Source organism: Xenopus laevis, chromosome 2S (assembly GCF_017654675.1).
Source record: "Xenopus laevis strain J_2021 chromosome 2S, Xenopus_laevis_v10.1, whole genome shotgun sequence".
In the NCBI taxonomy this organism is placed as follows: domain Eukaryota; kingdom Metazoa; phylum Chordata; class Amphibia; order Anura; family Pipidae; genus Xenopus; species Xenopus laevis.
This window is the reverse complement of record NC_054374.1, coordinates 70,582,754-70,608,239: the sequence shown is the minus strand read 5'-3', so window position 1 is coordinate 70,608,239 and position 25,486 is coordinate 70,582,754.

Below are 25,486 nucleotides of genomic sequence, written 5' to 3'. Positions count from 1 at the left end.
CGAATACATTCGCAAAATTGCAGCAAAAATTCGCTGGCATCGGAACTGTCGCCGGCATCAAAAATATTTGGACTGTCCGTCAAAATTTTTTTTTCGTTTTGGCTTGAATTTGGCTTGAAATTCCCAAATTTTTCGGCGAAACGCGAGAAAATCGCCCATCACTACTGCTTAGTGCTGGCATTTTAATTTTGACTTTTTTTTTTTTTTAAAATACCTTTTCAGTGAAAAGTGTTATTGCATATATCTATAATTTATATAGATTACATAATCTATATATAATTTGCAAAAAGGAAAAATTGGTCGTGCAGTGGAATAATTTTGCACATTGCACATATTTTTTCTGTTAAGATTTTTATAATACTTGTCCTCTTTGAATATTAAACTGCAGAAAATGCTATAAGATGTGGTGCCAGCCATGAACCACCCCTATAATGGCATAATTTGCCACCCTATCCCCAGGCCAAATTGCCTGCTCACAAAACCAGGCCTGACAACAACAGTATCACCCATTCCAGCACAGTATTTTCAGGCTAAAGGGTTTAGCCACACAGTGGCACCAAGAGCTAGATCTCAGCTGTGCCAGTTTAGTCCTTAGGGTGAAATACAGAGCTACTAGTAGAAGATACTTGTCATGACTACAAAACAGACAATAGAGATAAATGTCTTTTCTAAGACACTACGGGACATATTTACTAAAGCTTAACTTTTTCTCACTTTATACTTAAAACATTTGACCAAACTCCAAAACTCGAATGCCCTTAATTTACCAATAATCATTCTCGAAAAAATTGGTGCTTGAAAAAGATGCGCCAAAATTGAGCATCAATTAAAACTCAAATTTATAGGATTATCAAATGAAAACCAGCGCAAACAGCCCAAAACTATTGAGAATCCTGAAGGTAAAAAACATGTTCCAATTGTTAAATGGACCATTCTACATGATTTCAATGGTTTTAGCTGGAGTATTTTTGGATTCGAATTATTAGCAGCTCAAGAGCATAATAAATTGTATATAGTTGGGTATTTTTTAGCCACAAAAAGTAGCTGCTACTAGTAGCTCTGTGTGTTTTCACCCTTGCTGAGTCATTCAGTGCACCCATTTTTTTTTTTTTTGTTCTTTAATGGTTTCTAACATAGGGTGAATTTCTACTGTGTCTGCAAGGACTCACGCCATTCTTAGTCACAGAAATGGAGTGGAAACCATTGCACAGATGCTGACGCCACTAGCCTAGAACCCAATCACCTTGATGTTTTGTGTTTTTGCAATAACTGTGTTTCTTTCTATTTAATTCAGTGTTCACTTTCACAACACTATCATTTTTTTCTTCACCTAAATAGCAAAGAAAATATTCCCTTAAAAGGTACATTACCAGCAATTACCTGTTTAAAAAAAAAGTTGTGGTTGAATTCCTCCTGCGTTTAAACATATTTATGGCTGCAAATGTGTTTTAGTGTGTAATTTATGTATTTATTTATAATTAGCTTTGGAGTTACAAGCGTTGAGCACAGGTATTTAACCCTTAGCTCCATATGGATTATCCGTCCACAAGCACTTATTAAAGACGTCTTAACACCTGCCCACCAGCTATTTCTTTTAATTATACCTCATTAAGGTTGTTAGAAGTTAAATTCTGTTTTGAGATTATTTCATCCCAATGGAACATCATTATTTTGCAAGATTATTTTACCCCCCCACTTACTATTCCCCCACCCCAAAAAAGAAAAGCATAACCACATGTCCATTTCTCCAAACCTATCTTGATTGAAAGCTAATGAAAATGCTGTCCCACGTCAGTTTATTCCTTGTGTCCATTAAGAATAATTACGGCTGAACAATTTTTGATGTCTGTAACCTTCGCAAGTGTTGCTAATGGCATTATAAATTGCTCCTTGTCCAATGAGTAACGTGGGATGCTTAATTCCAAGCTTTCTGTCAACGAGGTTGATTTGTACGGCTAATGAGTGCATTTTAAACAAGAACCACAGCTCATGCATCCTGATGCCAATAACAGGATTTTGTTCAATAAATAGCTTGTCCGTAATAATTAGCGAAGGCAAAAGATTCAGATTGGTCTGATGGATATATGAACATGTTTGTTTTCTGTGTGTTTAACCTCCTGGATACCAGAATATCTAATATCTAAAGTATTTAAATGTCATGCTTACCTGTGATATATTAAATGAGTCTGATGCAAAAATTATAGCTATACAATATCAATAAGTGCAGAATTGTACCATGCCTATTTGTACTTGGTTCCATTGAACTGATGATGCCCAGATACTCCCTATAACTTGGAGTTAAGTGTAAATAATGCTGTTTGGGTTCTACTAATGCAGAGCAGTCTGTGCAATGCAAGGTGCCGTTTTTAGGCACAATATCACAATTTTTTAAATCTAACATTTCAAATCGGGTTCAAGTTGCAACTAAAATTTTCAGAGTGGGGACTGCATCACTTCTGGTGCATGGCGTTAAATTGGCATTTGTGTGTGATTCTATTGATGCAAGTCTGCAGCACTATTGGCACATTCCCTCTATGGGAACCCTGGAATTCCAACATTAAGGGCTCTTACTCACTGGCGTTTTGACCTGCGCTCCCCTGCGTTCCGTTTTTTGGCGTTCAGCCGCAGGGGATCGCAGGAATAGACGCAAGTCATTATTTCAAATGGGGCTGTACTCACTCAGGCGCGTGTAGGCGCCGAACGCAGGTTCAGATGCAACATGCTGCATTTTTCCTGCGTTCGCCGCCTACACGCGCCTGAGTGAGTACAGCCCCATTTGAAATAATGACTTGCGTCTATTCCTGCGCTCCCCTGCGGCTGAACGCCAAAAAACGGAACGCAGGGGAGCGCAGGTCAAAACGCCAGTGAGTAAGAGCCCTAAAGGTTGGTGGTATCTCCACCTCTACAGATGTTTCAATACAAATAACTAGATGAGAACTTTTTACTACAGTAAACTGGTTCAATAAGAAAAAAATGGCTGTAAAACTAAGGACCATTTTATGTCCAGGGGATTTGGGGTCAGTTGATCTTCCTGGAGAGTAGTACAGCTCATCAGCAAGTTTGAAAAATGAATTTTGCTCTATATTATTGATCGAGAGTAGTGATGGGAGAATAAATTCGGCAGGCGAATTCACGGTGAATTTCTTTGTTTTGCCACCAGCGAATAAATTTGCGAAACTGCAGAGAAAATTCGCCGTCAAAAAAAAATTGGCTGCAAGTCAGAATAGCCGTGCACATAAAAATTGTTGCGTGTCAAAATTATTCAAACGCTCATTGACTTTAATGCATTTGGACCAAATAGGCGCTGCCAGTGACTTCAATGCATTTCGAATGCAATTGTTTTGCCGTAAATTGTGGATTTTGCAGTAAATTCACGAAAACAGGACAAATTCGCCCATTACTTATCAAGAGACTTCAGCATACAAATTTCCCTGTTGTACTGGGCAATACAAGCTTTTTTCTTTACACAGTTTTAATAACAAATGTGGGTTCAATGTTTAACCCGTCTGGACCTACTGTATTGAAACCTGTGTGTGTGTGTGCATATGTCAACCTTTTGTTGGAGTCGGGGTATAATTTCCCTTACAGGAATTGTTCAGTATTAAAATAAAAACTGGGTAGCAGGGTACCTGGCAATAACCAATCAGTGAGGGGGGGGGCACATGGGTCGTAACTGTTGCTTTTGAATCTGAGCTGCATGCTGAGGATCAATTGCAAACTCACTGAACAGTTATGTACCACATGACCCCCCTTAAAGGAAAACTATACCCCCCAAACAATGTAGGTCTCTATTAAAAGATACTGAGTAAAACAGCTCATGTGTAAAACCCTGCTTCATGTAAATGAACCATTATCATAATAATATATTTTTTTAGTAGTATGTGCCATTGGGTAATCATAAATAGAAAATTGCCATTTTAAAAAATAAGGGCCGCCCCCTGAGATCGTAAGATTCACTGTGCACACATACAAACCACATGTAAGGTCACATGAGCCAATTAACAGACAGAGTTCTGCCTTTTGCTTCCTCACTTCTTCCTGTTACAGTTAGTGTTGTAGTATTTCTGGTCAGGTGATCTCTGAGGCAGCACAGATAGAGTCACGAAATGGTGGTTCAAGGCAAGAGATGTAAAAGGGCAATATTTATGTAAATATATATTCCAGTTTGGTAAGATTCTTTAATATGTCATTCAATTTGATATAAACTATCTGTTGCTTAAGTATTCATTTTGGGGGTATAGTTTTCCTTTAAAGTCACTGACTAACTCAGAGTTAGAGAGCTGAAAAGCAGGACGTTGTGTTGTGTTCTGTTATGTTAGACATCCAGTCACACCAGCCTTTATAGATTAATTTTTTTTAACTATATTAGATACATTTTTTATTTTGCACAGCCTATCTATTTACCCTGTTTTTATTTTTACACTGAACTGTTCCTTTAAATAAACATTCTTACCTTACTAATTACCATTTTTTAAATGTTGGCTGGATTATGAAAATGCAGCCAGGGGAGTTTTAGTAATGTCGGTATAAATTGACACTGTAATTGTCTGTAGGAATTTTATGTTTTGCCAGTATTGGGGAGGAATGAAGTTGGATTCAAGCTGCTCCTTCTTAATACAGATATATGAATATTTTTTGCTGGCAACATAGAAAACTGTTTTTAATCCACAAGAAAATCTAGATTTGTCAGGCACTGCAATGGACATAACAGGACCCCAGAAGGCCAGTTTTTTTTCCATTAGATGCACCCGTTGACTGGCATTTCAAAGGACTTGATGTCACAGAGGTCATACTTCTGGGTCAAATGTTACAAAGCAATTCTAGAACAGCCAAGTTCGCTCAATGCAAACAACCTTTAACATGACTTTATATTGTCTTCAGTGTGTGCACTGTAGGGTTATACTTTATTTGGTTATCTCTGATGACTGGGAGACAGTGAAGAGGTCACTTTTTTATACTGCTGTTGCCATACCGCAACAATCCAGTATCCTGAAATATGCAAAAAGCATATGTGAGATGGATGGGATTATATGAGTAGTATGGCCTGTTGTTAAAGGAGTTGCCTTAAATTATATAAATATTAAAACATTATAGAAAAAATTTATATTTTTAAATTCAAACTGCCCTGAGCTCCAAAATAGAAATACTGTACATAGAGCAATAAAGAAATTATGTTTAATATTATTTTTTGTTTATTGTTATATTTTGAAATTTAAACTGCACTGGGCTCGAAAAATTTAATATAAATAGACAAATACAGGCTTACGTTCAATATGATTTTTTGTTGTATAAATATTCAGAATCTAAACTTAAGCCATTTGACAAAATTTAGCAGCAAGACAATCCCATAATAGGCACTTATGTATAAAAATGAACCATCATGCTAATGTACAGGTAACAACCTCCAACCAAAATGTAGCTTTTTATTTTTGAAATACAGAATATAATGGAGTCTTTATGGTACAGGTAAGAGATCCGTTATCCAGAAACCCGTTATCCAGAAAGCTCCGAATTACTGAATTAACTGCCATAGACTCAATTTTATCCAAATAATCCAAATTTTTAAAAATGATTTTCTTTGTAATAATAAAACAGTATCTTGTACTTGATCCAAACTCAGATATAAATAATCCTTATTAGAAGCAAAACCAGCCTATTGAGTTTATTTAATGTTCAAATTATTTCTCAATAGTCTTAAAGTATGAAGATACAAATTACAGAAAGATCCCTAATCCGGAAAACCCCAGGCCCCGAGCACTCTGGATAACAGTTCCATACCTGTAGTAGAAAGTCTTGGCTTGACTGTTTGACTGTTTTCATGTAAATACATGCCTCACCAGATATGTAGGCAAACCTTGCTAAAGAGGAGGTTCATTTATGAAAAACAACTGCAATTCATTTAATATGATCTCATTGGGTCGATCTAATAAGCTTCAGACATCCTGAAAACTAGCAGTTTGATAAACATTGATCAATACAGATATTTAAATGTACAGGTATGGGACCTGTTATCCAGAATGCTCGGGACCTGAGGTTTTCCGGATAACGGATCTTTCCGTAATTTGGGTCTACTAGAAATTCCTTTAAACATTAAATAAACCCAATAGGCTGGTTTTGCTTCCAGTAAGGATTAATTATATCTTAGTTGGGATCAAGTACAAGCTGCTGTTTTATTATTACAGAGAAAAAGGAAATCATTTTTAAAAATTTGGATTATTTAGATAAAAATGGAGTCTATGGAAGACAGCCATTCCGTAATTCGGCACTTTCTGGATATCGAGTTTCCGGATAAGGGATCCTATACCTGTACTACTGTATAGGAAAAATAAATTCTTATTTCTCATAGCCTTCTATGCTATTCAACATCTCAATGACACTGTTATTTCTGCTTATGTTTTGGACAATGATAACTATGAGTGCTGAAGCTAATTATCAAATCAATTAGCCAGTTATTTCAATTCTTAGAAATTCCAGCACATATTGAAAGCCTGTTAATAATGAAGAATTTCCAGATCAATATTTGATTAATAAACCCCATAGTTTGCTGAACACTGGTCTATTACATAAACAAGCTTCTTTATGTGCCAAACGATAATAATTGTATAAAGATGCATCAACGTCTATCCCCATGTGTTAAAATGAATAAATATGTACACTATTTGAAAACCACGATTTTTTTAAAAAATTTGTGGATTACATTTTAGTATATTGTATCAGTATGATACTGATAGAGTCAATATGAGTCAGTGGAGGTCCTTGTCACAGCAATCCATGGTTAACTTTTTATTATTTAAAGGAAAACTATACCCCCAAAATGAATACTTAAGCAACAGATAGTTTATATCAAATTGAATCTTACCAAAAGAATCTTACCAAACTGGAATATATATTTACATAAATATTGCCCTTTTACATCTCTTGCCTTGAACCACCATTTTGTGACTCTATCTGTGCTGCCTCAGAGATCACCTGACCAGAAATACTACAACACTAACTGTAACAGGAAGAAGTGAGGAAGCAAAAGACACAACTCTGTCTGTTAATTGGCTCATGTGACCTTACATGTGGTTTGTATGTGTACATAGTGAATCTTACGATCTCAGGGGGCGGCCCTTATTTTTTAAAATGGCAATTTTCTATTTATGATTACCCAATGGCACATACTACTAAAAAGGTATATTATTATGATAATGGTTCATTTACATGAAGCAGGGTTTTACACATGAGCTGTTTTACTCAGTATCTTTTAATAGAGACCTACATTGTTTGGGGGGTATAGTTTTCCTTTAATATAAATTCCACAGAGACAGAGAATTCAGTTCATTTTGGAGCACTGTAAATGACCACTGGTGCTCTATTAAATCTTTCATTTAGAATTCTGAAACATGCATCAGTTGGCCATGTCTGCAGCCCATCTTAAAATGAGGACTAAAGTCAGTGAAGACGCAATAGCGAAATGATCTAGGAATTGGAGGCCACTGGACAAATGGAAAGCCATCAAACAGGTCTTAAAAGAGTTATTAGTTTCAAGAGACTTAACAGGAAGCTACTGTATGTGTATGTACTGAGAATGGGAACATTAAAATACTAGATCATAAGTCATAACATTCATCCCTCCCTCCCTCCCATTTTTATCATGAGCTTCCAAAATGATTAAACTGTATTCTACTAAAACTGCAAATGCCATAAAAGTTATTAAAAGATCTGAATTTAAAAAGTATGAATGGAAAAAAATGCTGAACAATGCACTAAAAAATACAAAAACCTTTAAAAGTTTAAGGTTTTGAATAATTACTAGCGAAAAAAAATGGAAAACCTCTAAAAGTATGAATTGATTAAAAATGGTCTAATACAGGCATGTCCAACATGCGGCCCGGGGGCCAATTGCGGCCCGTTTTCAAATTTACACTGGCCCTCAGCCTCCATCATGAAATTAATAATAATCAGGACCCCCAGCACAGTGAGATCAGGAATCCCATAGCAGTAATATTAAGGCACATTAGTGAAATGATATACTGCTGCCTGTGTGCCACGTACTGGCAAGGAGTGAAGTTGCTCTCACATACTTCTTTAGGGCTGAAGGTGTCAATAGACGAACTAACGTGCCAGTACAGTAAACTAAAGTATGGCGTTACTACGTTCCAGGATTGGCGCAGCTCCCTCTGACTTCTTTGGGACCTTGAGAACTTTTACTTTGTGCAGTTTTGCACTAGAGGTTTTCTGGGTTTTTTCTCTTAATAAATCTTGAATTTTTAGAGTTTTAAAGAAATGCAGAAAAAATACACATTTTTTGTGATTTTTGAAAAAAAAAAAAGAAAATGCTAACTGAAATACTAGTAAACAGACCCCTATCAGCTGGAAGAGCAGTGCTTCCTTCAGTTGTGTTAGATTGTCAGAACTAATTCCTAAGCATTTTGCACTGTTCTTTGCCTGATCAAATCCACTTGGGTTTTTTAAGCTTATTTATTATTGCATTTTCGCGAAAATTTGCTTTGCAGGAAAAAAAATCAGATTTTCACGATTTTCACAATTTGTTCGGAATTTTCACCGAAAACTCCGAAAACTTCGGGGTATTGCACGAAACCCTGCACACATCAAAAAATCATTGGGACTTCTCCCATTGACTTATATGCAACTTTGACAGGTCTGAGATGCCAGATTTTCAGACTTTTCCATCCTTGGAGTTTAATAAATTCCGAAAAATTTGTGATTTCTTATTTAGTAAATAACCCCCTACATGTCCTGGGCCAAAACTGAATAGGTACAAGGGTGTAGGGTTGCCACCTGTCCGGATTTCACCCAGACAGCCCAATTTTTAGAAGGACTGCCTGGATGAAAAGCTCCTGTCCAGATTTCCAAAGTAGGAAATCCAGACAGGACATTGAAGTGAATGATATGGCGATCAGCCAATCGCTGATCGCCATGTCATCAGTCCCGCCATTGATGTCACCCACCCTACCTCACCACATCACCCACCCGATATCACTGACCTGCCTCCCAATGTCACTGGCCTACCCCCCCCCGTCACCGACCCTCCCCCTGCCTGTTTTCGTCTACAAAAAAAGTAGCAACCCTAAGCATTTTCTTCTTGCCCCCCTGACAAAGCATTGAATCAATCAGTCCATAAGTTTACAATCTTAAATACTAAAACAAACTGTATATAGATGGAAAAGTGTCCGTAAAATAAAAGATATTCTAATATAAATATATGCAGCATAAAGTCTCCTGCCAGAAGTATGTTATTCACCTGTATTTATTTTTCAGATTAGGAATTGTGGAAACATTTCCAGTGTACAGGAAGTCTTAAGTGAAAATGTGAAAAAAGCATAGAGGGTAATGGCTTCAAGGAATGGTCCCTCACCAAAGCAGGTTAAAACAAATACAGAAATAAGGCCGCAAGCGATTGGTTTTTATCTTTTATTAAATGAGATTTCTTTGTATTATTAAAACGTGACAACTCATCCTCTTGCTTTTCCTATTATACTATATATCTGCAGCCTATATTGTTCACTGAAGCAGAGCAATGCAATATATTACATTGAAACAATCTCTAAATGACTGTTTTAGTGTCTGTTTAACACCAAAATGGTCAATCCGGGAGTTTAATACATATGACCCTATATTTTCTTATTTTTCCAAGACAAACAACCATTGCTGCTTCCCATTGATTTTACACAAGGCTAGACACGTTTTCCAATATTTTCAGACTGAGAGGTCATCTTTAAATGGAGGTTGTTAGAGCTGCTGTTCCACTTCCAAAGTGCAAGTTAACCCTGTAGCTTTAAGGATTGTGTAGGGGATTGCAGTGACTCGCAAGAATTGTAGCAATTTAGCTGAATCTGAACCTCCGTTTGGCAGGTTTTCTGCACCACACTTTTAGGGTTAAATCTTGGTTACACACAAGTGATAAAATAAAGACAATACATAATATATTTCTCTGTTGTTTAAACCAATCATTTTTAATTTTTATATTGAAAAAATAGGATTTGGATTTAAGTCAGTATTCAGCCTAGGCAGCTACCACTTTTTTAATTTCAAACATGGATAAAACCTGCAGGCTTATTAACAACTGAAGCTGCTGACTGCAATAGGGAGCACTTACTAAGTGCTACAAATGAGCTACAAATCATAAAGGCACAGCTAATTTAGGTTAATATATGAACACACACACATACACATATATATATATATATATATATATATATATATATATATATATATATATATATATATATATATATATATATATATATATATATATATATATATATATATATATATATATATGATACAAAAAAGTCATTCATAACGTAAAATATATCCTTGAAATCAGAGCTTAGTTATGTGATTAGTTATAATAATAAGATATAATAATAAGATCATTAGCACATTACTCGTTAAAACTTGTGTATTGTTAAAAGCAGATACATTACTGTCTCTATTTTATCCAAAAAGTTAGAAAACGGGTTATGGACCAACACTGGTGTTCTGAAGTCTGGTAGGATATGCATGAGATTATAAGGGGTTAAATACTAAAAGATGTATAAGGTAATTTATTCACCTTGGGCCCAATAGAAAAACTCCATTGTGAATGACATTCAACATAGGGGACTTGGAGGTACGAAGGGCAGATATTTACATGCCACCCCATCTACATTTGATCTGTGTTATAGAGCATTCTGGAAAACATTTACTGTCCCTTTTGAGCAGGAGTGCCCATACTTTACTAATGTGGAGTATACTTTAAGCAATGTTGTCCCATTATGAGCTACATTCATAATAGCATTGTAAGCATTCTGTTCCATGAAAAATATTACTTCAATATTATATTGATTTATGAGAGAATTTCTATTGCTATATTTAACAAACAACTATTTCTTATGTAACCTTAATGTAATAAATATCTGAATGAAACAGGAGGGTAACTTACTCAAGCTATGTGTTGGCAGCATCTACTGATCTACTGATCACCAGCTAAAGGTCTACTGGTGGATTCCAATCTACTCTTTGGGCACCCTGCTTTAGAGGCTTCCCAGCTACTGTGCCATAATATATAAATGTATATGAAACACTGCTCTACTCTCATCCACTGTATAACAAAACGATAAGCAACAAATATTGTTTTCAAACATAGAGATCAAGCAAAGTGCACTGTAGGTATGTACTGTAATCAAAAAACAAATAAAGAGTGTTGAAATCACTTGGGGATGCTAAAAGTTAGGTACCCCAAGTGATGATATCACTTACCTGATACCCTGGGCCGGTGCTCCTGGTAGCAGAAAACTGCACCAGCCGGTGGTTCTTCTCCATGAGCAACATGGAGCCATCCTCTTCCTGTTTCTTTTTTTTTGGCTATCCTGGGTCCGACACATGCACAGTAGAATGAAAAAGTTGTATATTTTTTTGTTAGAGTTCAGTGTTTTAATGTACTGTGCATGTGCATCCGTACAAAAAAGAAAGAAGAAGCAGGAAGAGGATTACTCCATGATGGTAGCTGAAATAACCCAGGGCATAGGCAGTTTTCTGCTAATTGGAGCACCAGCCTGGGATATCAGGTAACTGCAACTTTTTTTTATTTTTCTTTAATTTGGATGTGCAAATTATGGTTCAGATAAGTTTGGCTGAATCTTTTCTAAAGAATTAATTTGGCTGAATGTAAACACTATGTATTCAGTGCTTCTCTATAAAGACAGAATAAGTTTTCAGGGCTTTAAAAAAAATCCTTCTTGCTCTTCTTACAAGGGATGAGCTTTTTTTTTTTTTGCCTATTACAGTCACAAATCAGCACTAGAATTTCACCATCTAATGAGCTGTCCCGCCATGGTTTTTAAGAAATTGGCAACATGGGAGCCTTAAGCTGGCCATACATGCAGTGATTCATTTGTTTGGTGAGGTTGCCAAATGAGCTGATCTCTCCCCAATATGCCGACTTTGAGATGAGCAATATCTGGTTGTTTGTGGGGCCAACAGCTCAATGGTCGGATCACAACGACATGCATAGAGGTGGTCGGACCAAGGACATCAACCAATGCGGTCCTGGCTGAATTTTGGCCAGATATCAGTCAGGGGAAGCTCGATGGAGGTCACATACACTGCCCAATAAGCTTTTGGTGTTGTCTGTCGGCAGCTTATATCGGCCCATGTATGTGAGATTTAGTGGAAAGGAGCTTCTCCTTTTCAGCTCTATAACTCTGAGTTAGTCAGCGACTTGAAAGGGGGCCACATGGTACATATCTGTTTAGTGAGTTTGTAATTGATCCTCAGCATTCAGCTCAGATTCAAAAGCAACAGATATGACCCAAGTGGCCCCCCCAGAAGTCACTGGGTAACCAGTCAGTGTAAACCAAGAGCAGGAAAAGCAGGAAGTATTGTTCTGGCTATTATATTACACATCCAGTCACTCCAGTCTTTATACATGATATTTTTGCCTAACTAACTATATTAGAAATTTTTTTTATTGTGTACAGCTTATCTATTTACCCAGTTTTTATTTTTACACTGAACAATTCCTTTAAATGTTCATAAGCTCTTAATGAAGTGCCATGCTGTGTGTGTTCTTTCATTTAACTGTTTATATATTTCCACTGCTTTGGGTGTGGCTCTGTTGTAGGGAGATTATACAACTAAAAAAAGGGATTTTTTCAACCCATAGCGCATCTTATCATGGTTCATGGGTTAACTAAGAAGAGCAAAACTCTTGCTAATTGCTATGAGATAGTAGACAAGTAACATACATAAAACATTACTCTCTATATTTAATAAAAGGCACTACATTTGCCCAGATGTGGTAGCCCATAACTACCAATAAGAGGCTTACCTTTCAACAGATGACCAGTAAGTGCTACCTCCTGATACCACCTGGTAGTAGTTACTACACCTGGGCAAACTTATAGCCTTTTATTACATAACCCCTTAATTATTACATTCTTGATCCATTTGTTGTAGCTGAAGATGTAAACAAAAGTTGTCAAATCATGTGCACCTAAGAAAGGCCAGTCCTCCTGAACCTCTGGTTTCTACCCAAGTGACCATATACTGTACTTTCTATGCTATTCTAGCAAACATTAGGATATAGCCTAATGAGTTTCCTCAAATTCCAGTATGTATATTGCCCCACTTCCTTGCTCTGTTGGAATACTATAGGATTAAGTCATAGGTCTGTATGGCATCTCCTGGCAACCCAAGAATATCCACTGCATCAGATTTATGTTGATGATATGAAAATTAGTCTATCCCTTCATTTCTCTTGTTTTTTTTCTGTGGTGCCACCAGCTGCTTTATCGAGCTATTAGAAGTCCCCCAAACAACAGTAAAAGGAGGAGAATTTGGTTGTTGCAGTAATTATTTATTATTGTTATTATCCTTTATTTAAAATGGTTTGTGCACAGTGTGATATGAATCTGTAAATAATAATCTTAATATGAGCACATGGAGGGATGGCCTTATTGTAGGCAGAGAAAGAACTGACAATATGAGACCAGCAGGTCTTTCTTTATTTCATTACAATAGTTCCTTGGGTGTTTTTTTTTTTTTTTTGTAAATCATGCCATTATGTTAACCATTGCAATCCAGAAAAGAGGTTAATACTTTTTTCAAAGGTGTCTTGTAGTTCCTCACAAGAGCCTAATTGTGCTGATTAATTGAGCATAGCGAATTGGGCCTACACCCCTCCCTTCACTTAATGCTGCTCCTACCAGGTTACAATGCAGACCAAGGCGGACTCTGGAGCTGTACAAATGAGCAAAATTTCTGGCTAAAGACAAAGAGGTCGCAGGTTAAACGCAGTCGGCTCTTCCGAAGGACACGTGCCTGCATCCATTTGCATATTAATATCTTCAGCTAGAAGCCTGAGTGCTGCATTTTTAGGGACAGCTTGTTTGCAAAAACACCATTAACAGGATATTTATAGGGCCAGCGGCAGGTCGACCCTTAGCCTTGTTTTGTTAAACACAACCCAGGCATTGATCAGAAAGACTTCTGACTACAGCTGCAATTGTCTTCCAATGTCAGTTTCAAAAGCTGCCCTGATATTTGAATTTTAACCCTAAATGTATTCTGCTGCAGTAATGTTTGGCTCTGAATGTCCCTGACAAAAACTGGGTTTATAACCTTGTATTCAAAACCTGTTACAATCTTTAACGCAATCTGAATTGTTTATGGTGTTTCTTCAGGATTAAAACAAGGTGCTCCAAGGTATGAGAGCTACTGCAATGGGTTCAGAAACCGTCGCTCAGTGATAAGCAACTATTCTTCCTTTTATCAAGATGGTTTCTCCCATAGGGTCAGTGTTTTATTGAAGTCTATAGATGTTATATTAACATTTTTATATTGTCATAGTAACTAGCATGACGGATCCATGCAATGCTCACAGTAATATAGTAACATAGTAAGTTCGGTTAACAAAAAAAACACGTCCATCAAGTTCAGCCTTTTAACTTTTTTTTAATTTATTGTTTTTTTTAACCTGCCTAACTGCCAGTTGATCCAGAGGAAGGCAAAAAAAAACAAAAAACCCATCTGAAGCCTCTCCGATTTGCCTCAGAGGGGGAAAAAATTCCTTCCTGACTCCAAAATCGGACTAGTCTCTGAATTAACTTGTACTATGAGCTATGATCCCCTTATATATTTATACATAGTTATCATATCTCCCCTTAAATGCCTCTTCTCCAGCGTGAACATCCCCAATTTCGCCAGTCTTTCCTCATAGCTAAGATTTTCCATACCTTTTACCAGCTTAGTTGCCCTTCTCTGTACCTTCTCTAATACAATAATGTCCTGTTTGAGAGATGGAGACCAAAACTGTACAGCATATTCTAGATGGGGCCTTACCAGTGCTCTATACAATGGAAGAATGACCGCTTCCTGCCGTGAATCTATGCCCCTTTTAATACAGCTCAATACCTTGTAGACCCTGCTGCTGACTGGCATTGGATTTGCCTAGTACAGTCCCATTAAGTGGCTTGGATATTTTTACATCCCAGGTGCATGACTTTACATTTATCAATGAATCTCATTTGCCACTTAGCTGCCCAGATTGCCAGTTTGTCAAGATCCTGTTGCATGGATGCAATGAAAGTCTTTAATAAACAAGTTAAATAAAAGTGGTCCCAATACCAAGCCCTGAGGGACCCCATTAAGAACCTTACTCCAAGAAGAGAATGTACCATTAACAACCACCCTCTGTACCCGATCCTGTAGCCAGTTTCCTATCCATGTGCAAATGGCTTCTTTAAGCCCATCAGACCTTAGTTTAGAAAGCAGTCGTTTGTGGGGCACAGTATCAAATGCTTTGGCAAAATCCAAATAGATCACATCTACTGCCCCTCCCCACTGTCCAGCATCTTACTTACCTCATCATAAAAAGCAATCATGTTGAATTGAATATTTAGTAAAACAAGGTAAACTGAAGCTGCTTCTAATTGTTTATTCATGTTTATGTATTTTCACTTGTTTTTCTCTGGTTTTGCTGTTTATATTATTAGTGGTCTATCTATCTTAAGGTCCAGTCCTTGACACTAATTTAGTTGCTGTCTCCTCAAAACACTGTGTTTTTGTTGAAGACTATTTTCTTTTAAATGCTGCAAGAACAATGATTTCTATTTTGTGCTGCAAGATAGTTAACTTACTGCAGGCAGAAAAAGAAGTTTGAATCTCATAAAATCATATTTTCTTGCTTAAAAATCGTATTTAAAAATAGATCTTCAATCTTTACATTTCATATTAACATAACATCGCCTAATAGGACTTGATTCCTCTGAAGAGGAGAGGAGAACAATGTGTCTTCAGAACAGTGCTTGCGAAAGACATGATAGTGGGTCTAATTTGCACATCTAGGCCTATTTAAGCCTTAGATTGGCTCATTGTACCTCAGAACGATGCGGCTGATGGAACCCAGAATTAAGGATGTACGGCTGCTGAAATGGCCCCAATTGACTGCATGAGATATCCTGATTGCATGCCTAATACAAAACAGGCCTAATCTTACTGTAGAAACCCAATGCAGACCTCATGGGGAAATATTTATGAATCCTGATTGTGACATCCCATTTAATATCTTATTCCAGATTTACCTGCATTTGAATACACAAAAAAAAAAAAATTTACTTTTTTGTAGGAAGAAAAAACAATAGTTCAAACTCTCAGCTTAAGTAAGACATTTTAAGATATCTTAATTGGGCATGTTCTATATTTTATGGAAAGAAATTTAGCTTATTATGTGTCTGCCAGTCTTTTTACTCTTCACTTAGGTTGGTGACACACACTAAGATTCGGGTAGATTAGTCGCCCAGCGACAAATCACCTCTTCTTTGGGCGACTAATCTCCCCAAAAGCCTTCCCACTGGCTAGAATATAAATCGCCAGTGGGATGGCCCTTGGATTGCTTCGTTTTCCAAAGTCGCCCTTAGTTACCCCACCAGAATCTTAGCGTGTCACCACCCTCATAGTACAGGTATAGGATCTATTATTAGAAATGCTCCGAATCTGGGATTTTTTGGATATGAGAGCTTTCCTTAATTTGCATCAACACACCTTAAGTCTGCTAAAAATCACATTAAACCCATAAGTAGGGATGGGCGAATTTATTCGCCCTGTTTCACCCCAAAAATGATGCCCATAGACTTGTATGGCGCTGCGCGTCAAAAAAAAAAAGACGCGTGTCAAAAAAAAATTTTGACGCCCATAGACTTTAATGGACGTCGACAACATTTCGCCGGCGGCGAATTTTTGGCGAAACGAAATGGGTCAAATTCGCCCATCCCTACCCATTAGGACAGTTATCCAAAAACCCATTATCCAGAAAGCTCTGAATTACAGAAAGGCCATCTTCCATAGACTCCATTTTATGCAAATAATCCAAATTTTTAAAACTGATTTCCTTTGTAATACTAAGTAGCTTGTACTTGATCCCAACTAAGATATAATTAATTCTTATTGGAACAGAACCAGTCTATTGTATTAAATGTTTACATAATTTTCTAGTGGACTTAAGGTATGAAGATCCAAGTTATGGAAAGATCCATTATCCGGAAAACCCTGGGTCCCGAGCATTCTGGATAACAGGTCCCATACCTGTACACGGTTATTTTTTTATTATTACAGAAAAATAAGAAATCATTTTTGAAAATTAGAATTATTTAATTAAAGGAGTGGTTCACCATTAAATTAACTTTTAGTATGATGTAGGGAGTGCTATTCTGAAACAATTTGCAATTGGTTTTCAATTTTTTATTATTTGTGGATTTTGAGTTATTTGAGTTTTTATCGAACAGCTCTACAAATCCAAATTATAAAGTTGGGTAATAAAAAGTAGCACTAACCAGGCCCAGATTTGTGGAAAGGCCACCTAGGGTGGCAGGATTTTAGGGGGGCGGCATGCTGCCCAACCGCAGCCACATTGGTTCAAAAAACTTACATTTTTTAAATTTCCCGTGCGCCAATCCCCATTGCTCCTGTCCCCCTGAAAGGGACAGGGGCGACAAACGGCAGTGGGCCTAGGGGTGTCCACTATGTAAATCCGGCCCTGGCACTAACAATAAATGTGTAACCTTACAGAGCATTTGTTTTTAGATGGCTGCGCAACCTGAGTCTTCTCATTTGAGTGGCTGAATCCATTGCTACACAGCAGCTTATTTATATAAACAATAGTACTGTTTCTGAAGCAAATATGGCAATTTTATGAGTGCAAGGCAACACTGCTTTATATTTGTTTTACTAAACAACTTACTTAATGCTCCTTTAATTTAAAGGTGAACGACCCCATTGGGAGTCTATCAGAGATGGTCTTCCTGTAAATCACAGCTTTCTGGATAATGGGTTTCTATGTAAAGGATCCCATACCTGTACTGTGCTTCTAAACTCTAGGATGTATAGTGTACTGTATAACATACAGAAAGTGTCTGTGGCCTCATTCGTGAAGATTAGGTTTACAGACTTTTATGCAGTGGAATAAAGAACAAGAAAAGATATTTGACTGATACAGAGTATACAGAAAATTGCCAACAAAGGAACACCTTCTGCCCACAATCTCTCCAGGCCTTTGACGATACCTTCCATACAGCAAGGGACAGCAGCAGTCAACAACCAGTTAGAAAGATAAATGGACCACTCACTATGGGGCATATATATCAATGGTCGAGCGATAGTTTTTTTTACCTCGAAAATGACCTCAAAACTAGAATCTTATTTAAGAAAAAACTCGAATCTAATTCGAATGCAATTTAAATCAAGTTTTTCTTGGAAAAAAAATTGAATGTCAGGAAAGCCATTAACGTTTTCGAATAGGTCAGCAAATCTTTGCCATTGACTTCTACATGAACTCGGCAAGTTTAAGTGGCAACCTATTCAATTCAAGTTACTTCCAGGGTAGCGGAATGATAAATCTTGTATTCGCATTCTGAAATGAATGTTTTGAGACTCATAGGGGCAGATTTACTAATTGTTGAATGGTAAATTCTAATTTCCCAGTTGTTTTTTTTGGACAAACCTCACAATTTCAAGTTTAAAACCACCAACTCAAAAATTCAAATTTACCATTCGAACCCTAGTAAATCTGCCCATACGTGTCTCATTTCACTGTTCAGTCATCAATACATTACTTTACTTATGAGGCCATTTCTGTTAAAAACCAGTTGAGCTTTTCAAAACACCAATTTTCAAATAGTTCACAATGTACACAGGTCTGGCCCCTTTACTCTTAATAAATATACCGGTAGTAGTTAATACAAACAGTATAATACATAGACATGATTCGCTTTGAGTGAATTTTCAAAGAGTATATATTAGGAACTTTTTTCATTAAAGGGCATGTAAAGGCAAAATAATAAAATCCCATTTTTACTTTCTTTAATGAAAAAGAAACCTATGTCCAGTATACTTTAATAAAAAATGTGTACCGTTTTTATAGAAACCTGACTGTATACAGTGAAATTCTCCCTTAATTTACTGCTGTGTATAGGAATTGTCAGACAGTCCCTAACTGCTGAGCAGGGAAACAATCATACTTATGAACAGCAGCAAACTATAAAATTTGCTATCGCTATACTACTTTCCTGTTACCACCAAGGTGTTTGCAAAGGCAAAATTGTTCACTTTTTGAATATTTCCAATATTTCATTCCCCTATTTTTGTCTTAAAGGGACCTGGTGCTTGTCTATTATATCATCATAGCAGGAATAATTAGCTTCTATAGTAACTGCTTCATAATCAGTGAAAGTCATGTTAGGATCACAGAGACAAATTAGTAATAGGCAGGCAGACACGTCCATCAAAAGTAGAATCCAAGAGCCAAAAATTGAGTTTAAAATATATATAATTCTTTATTTTAGATTACATCTAAAAGGATAAAGCCTGACGCGTTTCATGTCACGTAGGGACATGAGCACCCGAACCCTACTGGGAAAGCGGTAAGCTTATCCTAATGATTCGATAGATTTATGCTTTTCATGAATATTTGGTTCATTGTTTAACCCCATTTAATATTTGCCCTTTCCACGTGCACATTCTTCAGTAGACCCCTTTATTCTTTCCTCAATGAGGTGAGGACATAACTAAACCTTTGCTTCTCAGCACTTTTTATCAATGAGCAAGAATGTATAGTCTTGGACATTCCAACCCTAGACTATTAGATGAAAAAATACCTACTGGCCAGAAAATGACAGGTGCTTAGCAACTAAACCAAGCCTGGAACTGACCTTTTAGTCCTGGAAAGGAGCTAAGTGTCATTCTTTTAAACCCATAAATGATTATTGAAGTTACTTTCTTTCCACTATGACAGATCTTGCCCTGTACACTTGTGTTACCACATGTATGGTGAGAACCCAGACAATCCAATTTTCATAGATTCTATAATGTTTAATTAGTGGGTGCATGGTTAGTAATAAACCTTTTTGTAATTCTCATATAGCACTACAAATTATATGCAGGTCTGCCCTTATCTATAAGTGTCTGATAAACTTGCGTGTACAAATGAAACTGCAAATGTAATTATTGGGATATTGGCTTGTTTAAAGCTACATTAAAGCGTTTCCCAAACAATACTCAAAGGTGCTTCTGGATCCCAGTGGTTAAAAAATAGTAAAAGCCAGTAATGCAACAATCCCCCCTCCCTAGCTGATTTTCGCAGCAGTTTTTTGTACACGAGAACCTCCAGTGGACCCCAAAGCTGTGTGGTCTCTGGTGCAGTCACACACTTCGCACCCCAGTAGTTCCACCACTGGTAAAAGCTTAATTTCAAATTGACATTTAAACAATATGGTTCACCATATGGGAACACAGTTATGGCAATTTGTAATAAAGCTTTTTCTATTTTTTTTAACCACTGGGATTCAAAAGAGCACGTCTTCCTTTGATTTCTAGTTGTTTAAAGCGACACCACCGCTGTGCCCCTTAGACCAGGGGTCCTTAGACCAGGGGCCCACCCAAAAACCTTTAGACCAGGGGCCCACTCTAAGTATTATTTTCTTCCTCTCCTCACTCAACCTTTATTCTCCTATTCTCTTTTCTTTACATACTATAATCTATTATTTCATCTATTTAGCCTTTTTATTCTCATAGAAATAGACAATGAACATGAAATAGGCCAAATGTTTAGCAGCATGAGGGGCCACTGACACCTGGGCCCACCGGGAGTTTTCCTGGTATCCCGGTGGGCAAGTCCAACAGTGAATGGAGACCACCCCACTTAAACAGAAACTATTGGTAGATATATAACATAATCAAAGAACCATTTCTGCAAAGTGTGCATTTCCGTGTGGGTATTAAAAAAATATTAATTTCTTTTCTTCTTCTTGTTTTTTTTTTTTTTAAATTCTTTTGATTTTCTTTTGAAGGAGAAATAACAAATTGGCTGAATATTTATGAGATTTTATTTCATATATTCTTTCCAGGGGTTTTCATGACACAGTCAGAGAGGCAGGAATAACAGTACTTTTATTCTCCCTCTGTGTAAGGTTGCATCCTACAGACTGAAGAAATGAGTTATTGTCAAGGTAAATGCATATCAGAGATATTCTAGGCAGATCTATTCATGGTAATGTTTAATATGGTATGCAGAACACTAGCTCTACTGCATGGCAGACTGAAGGCCATAGTATGCTCTATCCACTCATTACTCACCCCCCTGACTATGCCACGATCAACGCTACACTCCAGGAGGCTCAACTGAGAATAAGAAATTGATGTCATTAACAATCAGCACTATTGTGAAATATAATAGAAATACTGAAGACCCTTAAAGGTATACTAATGATAAAGTACAATTATATAAAATTTTAAAATGAACTTGTAACATATACACAAAAAAGTCTGTACATTTCTTTGAGAAAAAACACCAACATGTTTATCAGCAACTTAATGCAGTGTATGAACTTTGTAACTTAAAAACAGATTTGGCACGTGCACCTGTTGTTTTAATAATTTTTAAATATTATTTTCTATTTGAGGGTGTATTTTACATTATTTAAGGGGATAACATACACCTAGAACTGCATGTGATACAGTTGTTTGGTCCTGACCCAAAGGCTAAAAATTGTTGAATTAGTGGCAATTTCTAACCAATATTCCCTTAAACTAGTAGTAGTAAAATTTTCTGTGCATGTATGGTGGTTTGTCCATCCTGATCAATATCTATGTTCTATGGGTATCAGTCATGAATAAAGACCAAAGTCCATTAAGTTCAACCCACCTTTATGAAACCCAGTGTCCATACATTCACTAACATAGAGTCTCCATACACTCACATAAACTGCATATATCAATATCTATACTAATTGCAATCAAAATAGCCTTGGATATTAGTTTTTTTTCAAGAAATTATGCAAGCCTTAAAAGAATTAACAGAATTAGCCATCACATCATCACCCAGCAGGGCATTCCACTGTCCTCACTGTGAAGAACCACCTGCGTTGCTTCAAATGAAAGTTATTTTCTTCTAGTCTGAAGGGGTGGCCTCTTTATAGGTAAAAAGGTCCCCTGCCATTTGTATATAATGTCCTCTAATGTAAAGTGTAATCATGTCCCCTTGCAAGTGCCTTTTTTTCAGAGAAAACAACCCCAACCTTGACAGTCTACCCTCATCATTTCCATTCATCTAACCAGTTTAGTTGCACATCTCTGCACTCTCTCCAGCTCATTTATATCCATATTAAGGACTCAAGCCCAAAACTGCACTGCATACTCCAGTGTCAGGGAGCCGGGAGCTCCCTCCAGGGAGGTAGTCTGGATCAAGGAGGAAGACCTCTTGAGGGAGCAAGGTCTCGGTATCCGAAGGGTTAAGGAGAATCAGTAGTAGTGTCACAGGCAGGAGTTAAAGAGGGCAGGCAGATCAGAATCAAATATCAAGAGTTCAGGCAGGGGGTCAGAACCAAGGAAACAGGCTGGAAGCAGGAATCAGGCTGGGAGATGGAAACAGGCTGGAATCAGGCTCGGAGCAGGAACCAGGAAACACAAACAGGAACCCAGGATCAATGGCAGCAAATCCTATTCTTGGGCGCCGTCACAGTGTTTTGGGCGCCCTTTTATGATGAGATCCCGGCACCAGTGATGACATCATCATACAGCGACGCTGCAGCCATGTGTTCAGCATGGTCGCCACCATCTTGGATCTTCACTGTGACCGCCGGGAATGTAAACAGCACCGTCGGGTACTTCTGGCAGTCCTGACATCCAGGTGAGGTTAGAAAAGTACTTGCAGTCATTCTACAACCAGTAGTGAGTGCCAATATGTCCCTCCATGATGCTCTGATGAATTACATGAAAGTCCTGCTTAAAGGGGATGTAAAGTCATTTTTAAAAGTGCACGTATAGATTCTTAGCACTGAATAAAACAGCTTTGTAATATATGTCTGTTAAAACTTTTGTACCTGCATTGAGATACAGACAATCTTCTCTGCAACTTTGACTTTATATACACTTTAAGCCAAAGGGAACCCTGGAATTATTGTCAGCCAGGACCTGCAGGTTGCCTTAGCAGGGTTGTGTCATTAACAGAAAATGCCATGTGGCAAATTAAGCAGCCATTAATGCCATTATTAACACCAAGTCAGAAGTGATAAAATTTCAACATTAATGCAGCCAAAAAAATGTGCCAAAATGTGTGTATTTGCATGCAGTGGGCGCTTACTCTACCTGTTACAGTTAGAGTGTTGTTTACTAAAATCCGAAAAATTTTCACTATTTTCATTATTTATCAATAAATTAACTTGGATTTGACGCCTCAAAAACTCAGATTTTTTGGATTATCTCCAGAAAACCACAAATTATTTGGATTATTGTTTGAAACCCATCGCAGATCATGATATCTTCCGATTGTAAACAGGACATCTGCCATTGACTTCTACATGACCTCAGCATGTTTGAGATGGAGTATTTTTTTATTCAGACTTTTAGCAGCCTTGGGCTTTAGTAAATCACAAAGAATTCAAGATTTTTTTTCTCCAAAAAAATTGTGTTTTCTCCTTTTAAAACTCAGACCAGAAAAAACTTTAATACCCCCCCCCCCAATGTAGAGAAGTCTAAAGAATAATTCCCATGGACATAGTCATGCTCTGAATGTAAAAAGACACAGCGATTAACCAGCTTTTTTTTTATGAGCTAGGAAAGAGTAAAGAATATCATAATTTGGTTTATGCAATGTGACAGTGTAAGTTTGTATCTGTACTTATTACAGAACACAAAAAAGGCTTTCTAGTGCTTGCCTACTTGATGGTATACACATTTATATAATGAAAAAAGTGACACCTCTTTGCACCTCTTTTGTTATGCCCTTTGTGATATCCACATTTAATTGGATCTTGATGAAGCAGCTAAGTGCTCCATAAATGCTTTGCGAAAGCAAAATGAGTATAGATGCCCCAATAAGGAAGGAGCACTGGGGGATGGGGGGTGTAAGACAATCATATTTTAAAACCACAAGGAAAGATTTGCAAGCAGAGCCCTGGAGGAGCAAAGAAATCTATTTCCATTAAAAGAACCATTGATTTTTATATTAAAAAAGTCTCATTACTCGAGATAATTACCCTGGGGTTTCTTGGTTACTCCTTTGGTTCCTAAATCTTGCATCTTAATCTTCCTGTGTGCCATAAAAGGAAACACCTAACATACATAGGGCAGTGAAGATAAGACACCTGAATATTCTACTGTTTGTAACACTGATCCTTTTGCAATAAATATGTATGTATGTATGTATGCAAGTTGTGTATGTGTAGTCACCTACTCACCAGGGGGAATACCTGGATTCCCAAGAGAAATTCCCAAGTGCCTTCCCAAGCCCTCCCCTCATGAATACAAAGCTGACAAACAGAGGCAGTATTTATTGGGGAAGCACTGTTTTTTCATGCCAAAGATCTGTAATTAGTATGTAAATTGTGGGGCATGCATAAAAATGGCAGTTTGCGCCCAGGATGCAAAATGCTGGGTAAAGGGGCAATATTTTGCACTTTCATTTGTAGGCCTTAATAAATTACCTCCATTAAATCTGGCATCAAGGGATGACACTGATATCACAGGGGTCTAAGGGGCAAATTCACTAAAGTGCAAAGCGGCTAACGCTACCGCAAATTCGTCAGTGTGACCTCATTTCATTACTTCGCAGGTTTACTAACGGGTGCTGGCGTAAATTTGCTAACGAAGTGGACCTACTCTAGCGCTACTTCACACCCTTACGCCAAGCGAAGTTGCGATATGGCGAAGGGACGTAACTATGCTATTTCACTAATTTGCGCATTTTACTGAACGTTACCTCTTGCGCCAGACAAAGTCCCAAAAAACACTGGCGTCTTTTACTTTTTTAAGGGTGATATGCTCAAAAAGATCGTAATTTTTTGGGGTACCCACCTTCCCCTCTACATTTCCTAATATATGGCACCTAAATTATACAGTGGGCACATGTATAGGGCAAAATAACAACTCTATTTTATTTTATAAAGCTTTCCCAGGCTTGTGCAGTGTAATGTATTTGCTGCTACATATAAGTCCATTGTACTTTAACTTGGCGCCATATGCAAATTAGGCATCGCTAGCGTAACTTCGATTTGCTTGACGAATTAACGCTAGTGCAACTTCGCTACCTTTCACCTCCCTGAGTGCAACTTCGGATTTTAGTGAATTAGCGGCGCCCTGGCGAAACTTCACCTGGTGAAACTTCACCTGGCGAAGTGCGGCGAAGTGCGGCGAAGTGCGGCGAAGTGCGGCGAAGGCGTCGCTATTGTATTTTCGGCACTTGAATTTGCCCCTAAGCCTTCCTCTAAAATCATAGAAACTGTGCTTTTAGGCTCATATATGGCCTATGAAAGGAACCAGCTGGCACAACCAGCTCAAGTTCACTGGAGATCATCTGCTTAGAGGAGCTTATTTGGTTCTCAAGCTGATCACACAGTCATTCATGTGTTTATGCTGCAGATGTATGTTTTCAAAAAGCTGAGCCGTAAATACTACATGCTGATTGGTTGCTACTAGACCAGTCGCAAACGTTAAACCTTTTATTGCATAA